Below are 6909 nucleotides of genomic sequence, written 5' to 3'. Positions count from 1 at the left end.
GCAGAGGGCGCAAAGGGTTCCTTCCCCCGGTAGTTGTTTGCCACGTCAAATTTTACGTCTAGCGAGTGGTTGTTTTATATTCCTCGACCACTAGCTGGAGTTTGGGTATTTATTTGCTATTTTTGAAAAGAGATCTATTTTTTTTAAAAAAATTAATAAAAAAACTTTAAAATAAAAAATCCGGGCATTTGCTAGTCTGGCCCATGATCCATGAGGCCTAACGGTCCATGATTCGGCAGATATATGGGCCTCCTGGAGGCCTACCATGAGGCCCATTGCCTACTACTACTACTACTAAACCCTATACCTCGTATGGATCCTTCTAGAAACTTCCCCTCACCTCTCTCCCCAGGTAAGCTCTCAAAGCCACAACTCCACCGACGACGAGACGGCGGCGACGCCTCCGCCGCTGCTGGCTCCGGTCGACGCGCATGCGCCGCCTCCGCCCGAGGCGCCGCCGCCCGCCAGTCTGCACTTCCGAAGAGATTGACGAGGCGTGGCGATGCCGACGCGACGCAAGGCCTCTCACGCTCGACACTACGACTCTGCCGACGCCCTGCCGTCGCCTTCTTCGTTGGCTCTGCTCCGCACACAGCGATTTGCGCGACGAGCTGCTCCGCCCATTGCGGCACCATCAGAACGCATCAGAACTCCAGAATCCGCTTTCCCGGTCTGTTACTGTCTCCTTTCGTTTCTTACTGAAGAAATTGTATCCTGAAAACCTTGGCGTCGTGCGGTGAATTTTTGGATCTGTGTCGCGACAAACTTTTGCGGTTAGTTTTCTTCCCCCTTCGTACAAATTATCTTTCATGTAAAGGCACGAGTTATGAATATTCCGTAGCTTCTAATTGAAATCTCTCGCAATGTTAGTCATATGTTTGGGCGATGAATTTTATCTGCTCCCAAGGAAATGAGAAACCTGCTTTTGATGTGTGCTGCATCGACATTATGTTGATCACTGTGGTTATGCAAGAATGGAATTATTTTGACAACAAACAGGTGAATTCCTTCCCGTTGCAGGTTTGTTCTGTGGTTATCCAGCGGATCTGTTCCTGGGCCATTTTTCCTCAACAGGGGTTACAGAATGCCATTGCGGTGGCATGTCCGCAATTGCCAATCAGACCGTGTCGTGCGAGAATGTTTTGCCCAGAAGCATGGGCGGCGATTTAGTCTTCGGATTGATAGCCATTAAGTCCTATGTTTCTGTTTTTTTTAAGTGTTAGAATATGTGTGTTTTTAACTGTGTGCATCATATTTTTACATAGGTCGGGGATAGGCTCAGTTTGTTTTATCATCTTGATGTAACTGACTGAGTTTAGTAAAGCTTCTATTATCTAAAAAATGATTATAATTCTTCACTAATAGGTTTGAGAAGAAGAAGACCCAACAGAAGGGTATACTTCCGATGGGGGACGGCCTGGTCAGTGTCAAAAATTAAACAAATTGTTTAATGTATTTAACTACTTGATCTCAAGTATATGGTGAGCATCTGGTATATAGCTCTGTTCCAAAATAACTTCATATTTCTAGTTTAAATTTCAACTGTAAAGTTCAATTTTTTAAGGGATGGAAGAACACAGGAAGTATTTGTTACTGTATATATGTATGATCGATGCAAGCAAAAAGAGCACTAAAATTGTTACACTTGTTGAGATGTGCTTCTATGCTGGCTTTTCTGTATGCCTGTAAGAACACTCCGCTTATCTTATGTGTGACACAAACTAATTAACTATTCTTGGAGCTCCCTTTGTTAAAAGAAAAAGGTTAGTTTAAAAAATTTTAGTTTTGAAAAAACAAATTGGTAAACTAGTTAACAGTACTTCTGTAGTTGGTGTCAAAATTCTGTCCAAGCAACGAATGCATAGCTGAAGAAGGGTTAAAGCCATGAATATGAATATAAGCTGTATAAAGTATAAACTGGGACCTTAGATGGGGACTTGGGGAGTTCCTGTTCCATACGAGAAGTATAAAGACAAGATTCCATACGAAGGAATCTTCTTGTGCTGCATTATCTGATGAGTATTCCTTGTTTTCTTTTCATTATTTTCAGCTGCTGTATGTTCGATCTGATGCACTTAATGCAGGAGAGCCGAATTTGGAAGCTTTACAAGGAAGAGTTACTAGCAGCTTATGTTGCTGTGATGAAAACTTAAGTTGATCTTGCTCATCCCCTCGCCCACCAGAATAAGGCCATTCATTCTTCTGACCTAAACAAAGTGCCAAAGCAAAGAGATCTTCACAATTTTTTGTTAACTTGTGATGGTTACATAATACTGAAGAAGTATAATGTGTCAGGACAATTTGCAGGCAGCTAAGATGAAGGGAGTTCAAATGCTGAAGCTGATGTTGAAGACAAGAAAGCTGCTGACCAGCTAAGGGTACAGATTCTGGATATTCTTGAGTTATTCTTATTCACTTGATTCGGAAGGGAATACTGTCTTCTTTTTCCTGCATGTTCATCAAAATGGTTACGCTGATAATGAAAATGTGGAATCTAGAAACAGGTTATTTACAGGCAAACTCTGATTTTTCATATTTTCTTGCTAAAGAAGCATGATGCTGGGGTCTCTGTCATGGCAGAGTAGTATGGCCATTTTTATTTTGATGTTCTCTCAGTTATTTCCTGTTGAACGCTTGAACCCATTTTTTTCCCGAATACGCAGGAGCTCTGCGTACCATTTTATTAAGCAAGAAATAAACAAAGAGAAGTTATAGAGCTCAGCCCCAAAACCCCGTCCGGAAATAAGCTTGAACCCATATTAAAATTTGAGCAACTCGATGACTAGTTTTCTTTCTTTATTATTATTATTATTATTATTATTATTATTATTGTTATTATTATTATTATTATTATTTGAAATAGGTGGAGACCCCTGCTTATATTGAAAAGTGAATAAAGGTACTAGCTAGCAGGCTGGCGATACCATCTCAATATAAGGAATCTCGTAACAGTAGCAGCAAAAGCTCGTTAGTTTCATTTTCACTATCTTATCCAGCTGAGAGGTTCAGAAAAGAAACAAAAGAAACAATCTGGTGGTTCAAAATTAAAGACCATGGAGGCGGATGTTTCAGTTGAAAGTTGGATATTAGGGTGGGCGCCTTATCAGAAAAGCAGAAAAGTATATAGATGCTGTTTTCTCACTTCATGTTCAGGTTAGAGAGGGCCGTGAACAGTGGCAGTAGCCTTACAGGATGCATATGCTTCCCCCCTGATAAAATGCAGGTTGATCTGTTTTGCGTCATTTGTAGTTACAAATCTTACATGGTCTTTTGGTTCTCTTGGATAACTGACGTAATTTTCTGCTAACAGTTGGCTTAACTGGAAAGTGTACGTCTGTTCTCAGCTGCCTGAATTCTGAACTAGTGGCGCTACACCGTACAAAATCAAAGGAGGACCATACAATGGTAAGCAATCTGGCATCTTTTGCAGCATACTTTCCCGTTCTATATTATCATATGTTTCGATACTGTCTAAATTTATCTATAGATCAATAGATATGTTTATAAGTAATACTCCCTTCATTCAATATTATAAGACTTTCTAGATTTATCTAGATTCATTTATATATCAATTTATATATTTTGTATATGTGTATAGATTCATTAGCATATATATGAATCTAAGCAAGACCAGAAAGTCTTATAACGTAGAACGGATGGGATATATACTATGTCATGGTTGATCACCACCAGCATCCACCACAGTTGGGGAGCCTGAGCCCTCTTGTAATGCAAATATAAAAAATGGAAGAGTTTCACATTTTCCTTTGCCTATAACTCGGCCAAATTTTAAACTTTAACCATTCATAACCGAGAACTCTCAAAATATTTAGTTTGAAAACATAAAAGTCATAATGGTAGATTTTTTCTTCAATATTATAATTTTGTCATTATATTCTCATACAAATAAGTAATATCCATCCTAAAATATAGCTATTTTATTTAAAATTTGTCCCAGATATAACTACGAGTGCGCTCCATCACCACACTAACCCCGGAGACACAAATACCCACGCTATCTTTTATTTGTCTCACTCACCATGTATAATAAGGGGGCATTTTAAAACTTTTACTTCAACCTTAATAGCTGTGAAAGACTCCTTGCTCGCTATATTATGGGACAGAGGAAGCAGCGGTTAAAGTCCTAATACACTAAATACTCATTAAAACCTTGTTCACCACTGATCCACGGAACAATTACAGTGCTCCCTTAAGCCCATTTCTAGCTGCATCCAAACACCCTCGAGGCCCAGCTGTACCTGAAAACTTTCCAACAAGATGCCCAGATGGGCTGAAATGAAATGAAAAGTACTGCCGAATCAATGTATCTGGCAAGCTTATTAATTAGGATCCGTGTATCAATACATTTTCAATCCGTATCGTTCAATTTCTAGATTTAATTTCGTTTTTGTGCATGCAGTTTCCTGATGCATCAGTACTGTGGTTGAACTTGGGGTGTACTGGGTAGTGTGATACTGTTTGAAAATTGAAATTGAACCACTGGGTACTGTGCAGCTAGTTATGCTGCCTGCCTGTTGTGTTCGTGGAAGTGAGCAACCAAGTTCAGCTCTACCTTCTTGTCTGTTTGTCATTGCACATCTTACTAGGCACTCGTATTTCCATATTTCCTTGCCCCTGCAAGAGCACATGTCTATAGACGTACTAGCCGTGTATATACCCATATCTAGTCCAACTATATGAGATACCAGGAATTATAAAATTAAGGTGTGATGTGATAACATTTTTAAAAATAATAAACAAATACCTTTTACAAATTTCCCAGGTCCCTCCATTTTTATCATTTTAATATACAATATAGTACATACACACGCTTTCCCTGGCGTTATATAAAAAGGATGATGGATAATATATGTCCGATTGACATGCTTAAATACTTCAGGCACTAAATAACAGTGCTTTGCTATGGATAATATAAATTATATACATCTTATTATTATTTTGGAACAAATAAATTATGATATGTTTCTAAGAACATGTATTTAAAGATGAAATAAGATAAAACCAATACAGAAGATTATTTTTTATAAAGTATATGAACTAGCTAGTTGCAAGGAAAAAAACAAATCTAGTGGCAGATTTATTATCATTATTATATCATTGTATTTTTTTATGCACCGACTCACCCACTACTACAGAATGCATTTTCGTGGGTGAACCCCCCCGGATGGGCCATACGAGTCTGCGATGGGCTGGGCCAAAGGATGGACAACCTATATAAAATAATTATTTTATCTTTCTATCAATTCATATCTAATGTAAGGTGTTATATTATTAATTCTTCTTGAAGTGCTTTAATCAACCAACAAATATGCTATTGTTTGGATATTATGTGTGCAAGATGCTTAGTGTGAACGAGAGATACATTATGGGCCCCCAAAATGTAAGTTTAAATATAATTTGTGAATTTTTTAAATTTTGAATTTTATTTATTAAATAATTTACAAATTTAATTTCCATTTCAAAAAATCACAACACTAACCTCCTATCGTCAGGAATTTTTACAATTTAACCGTGATTTAATACATTTATCTATAATATATGAAATTAAAATTATTTAATATTTAATCAGTAGTATAACTTGGCTCAGTGGTCACCAAACCCCTGTGCTCTAACGAGTATTCAACCTCCGGTCTCCTAGGTAAAATGAAGGGATTATAACCACCGACTCAAGAGAGTACTTGTGACTAAACAATTACATGGGTTATACATATATGTATCAAACCACGGGTTAATCAAAAAATTCCCGGGCGGCACGGCGAAATTTACATTTAGGCCCTTACCGCCCTTATAAAGGGCCTAAATGTAAATTTCGCTTTGCGCCATTTGCCACGTCACCTTTCCGTCCTCCTAGAGGGCGGCAGGAGGTTACTTTTGTGATTTTTTGAGATGCAAAATTAAATTTGTAAATTATTTAATAAATAAAATTAATTAAAAATTCAAAAATTCATGATTATCTTTGCACATAACTATTCCATAATAGTTAATGTTTTACAATCACATCAGCAATATTTTCTGTTGTAGATCATTAAAATCCCTCCAATAGCATGATGCTTCTCGATATAACATTAAACAATCTATGCGATAACATATATATACCGCTTCATCTTTCAGGACAGTTGCAACAATCTTAGGCAATTTTTTGGCGAAGAAGACATGTGTTGGCAGATGGTAAATTCAAGTCTCTTATAGAGCGGGGTAGGGAATACAATAGATGAATTTTTTCTCCTGACGATATGGCAAGGACCGTTTGTTTGTAACCAAATTTATGGATATGTTCGTATATATTAATTAGTTTCCGTTTGGAAATATTCAAAGTACTACCTAGTTGTTCTTTATATGCTACATTTGAATATATATGAATGAGATTTGCTTCGATTCAACGAAAAGTACCTCGAGGTACCAAATTATTTTCCACTGTTGGATCTAGCTGAGTAAAATGTGCACGGTTAGATCCAACGATCAGAAACGGTTTGGTACCATGAGGTACCGGTACCTCGAGGTACTTTTTGTTGGACCGGAGTAAATCTCTATATGATTTATTTATAATTTAGCAGAAATCAATTAAAATTATGTGTATTATTTAGCACAATCGAAACAATAGGAGAACATAAAAAAGAGGAGAAAAACAACTTTTTTCCTGCCCAAGTTGATTACCAAGCAGACGGTAGTGATATGCAGGCAGGTGCCAATCTGAGAGCTCCTGTTTATCACAGACGATTGCTTAAGTGGACCGCCTGTGACGATGATTCTTCACAGGTGATTGGGATAGTCCGGCTAAAAAAGGCTCATTATCATAGATAAAAAGAGCAAAACGGACCACCTAACTACATACAAAGATTAATTATGATCGCTTGCAAAGAGAGTTTCTGCTATAGTCCACGCCTTCGT

At 37.7% G+C, this 6909-nt stretch overlaps 1 long non-coding RNA gene across 2 annotated transcripts; it reads left to right on the top strand.

The window, feature by feature from the left end:
• The first annotated feature begins 341 nt into the window (after window positions 1-341).
• On the top strand, window positions 342-6337 carry LOC107303837. Of its 2 annotated transcripts, XR_005811388.1 has the most exons (6): window positions 342-773; window positions 1021-1420; window positions 2085-2378; window positions 2864-3223; window positions 3311-3405; window positions 6133-6337. It is a non-coding gene; the product is annotated as an uncharacterized LOC107303837 (long non-coding RNA). The 2 variants fall into 2 exon arrangements; XR_001549801.2 differs by having other exon boundaries at window positions 1021-2378.
• Window positions 6338-6909: the final 572 nt, after the last annotated feature.

Source organism: Oryza brachyantha, chromosome 3 (genome assembly GCF_000231095.2).
Source record: "Oryza brachyantha chromosome 3, ObraRS2, whole genome shotgun sequence".
In the NCBI taxonomy this organism is placed as follows: Eukaryota; Viridiplantae; Streptophyta; class Magnoliopsida; order Poales; family Poaceae; genus Oryza; species Oryza brachyantha.
This window is presented reverse-complemented; position numbering and strand designations above follow the sequence as displayed.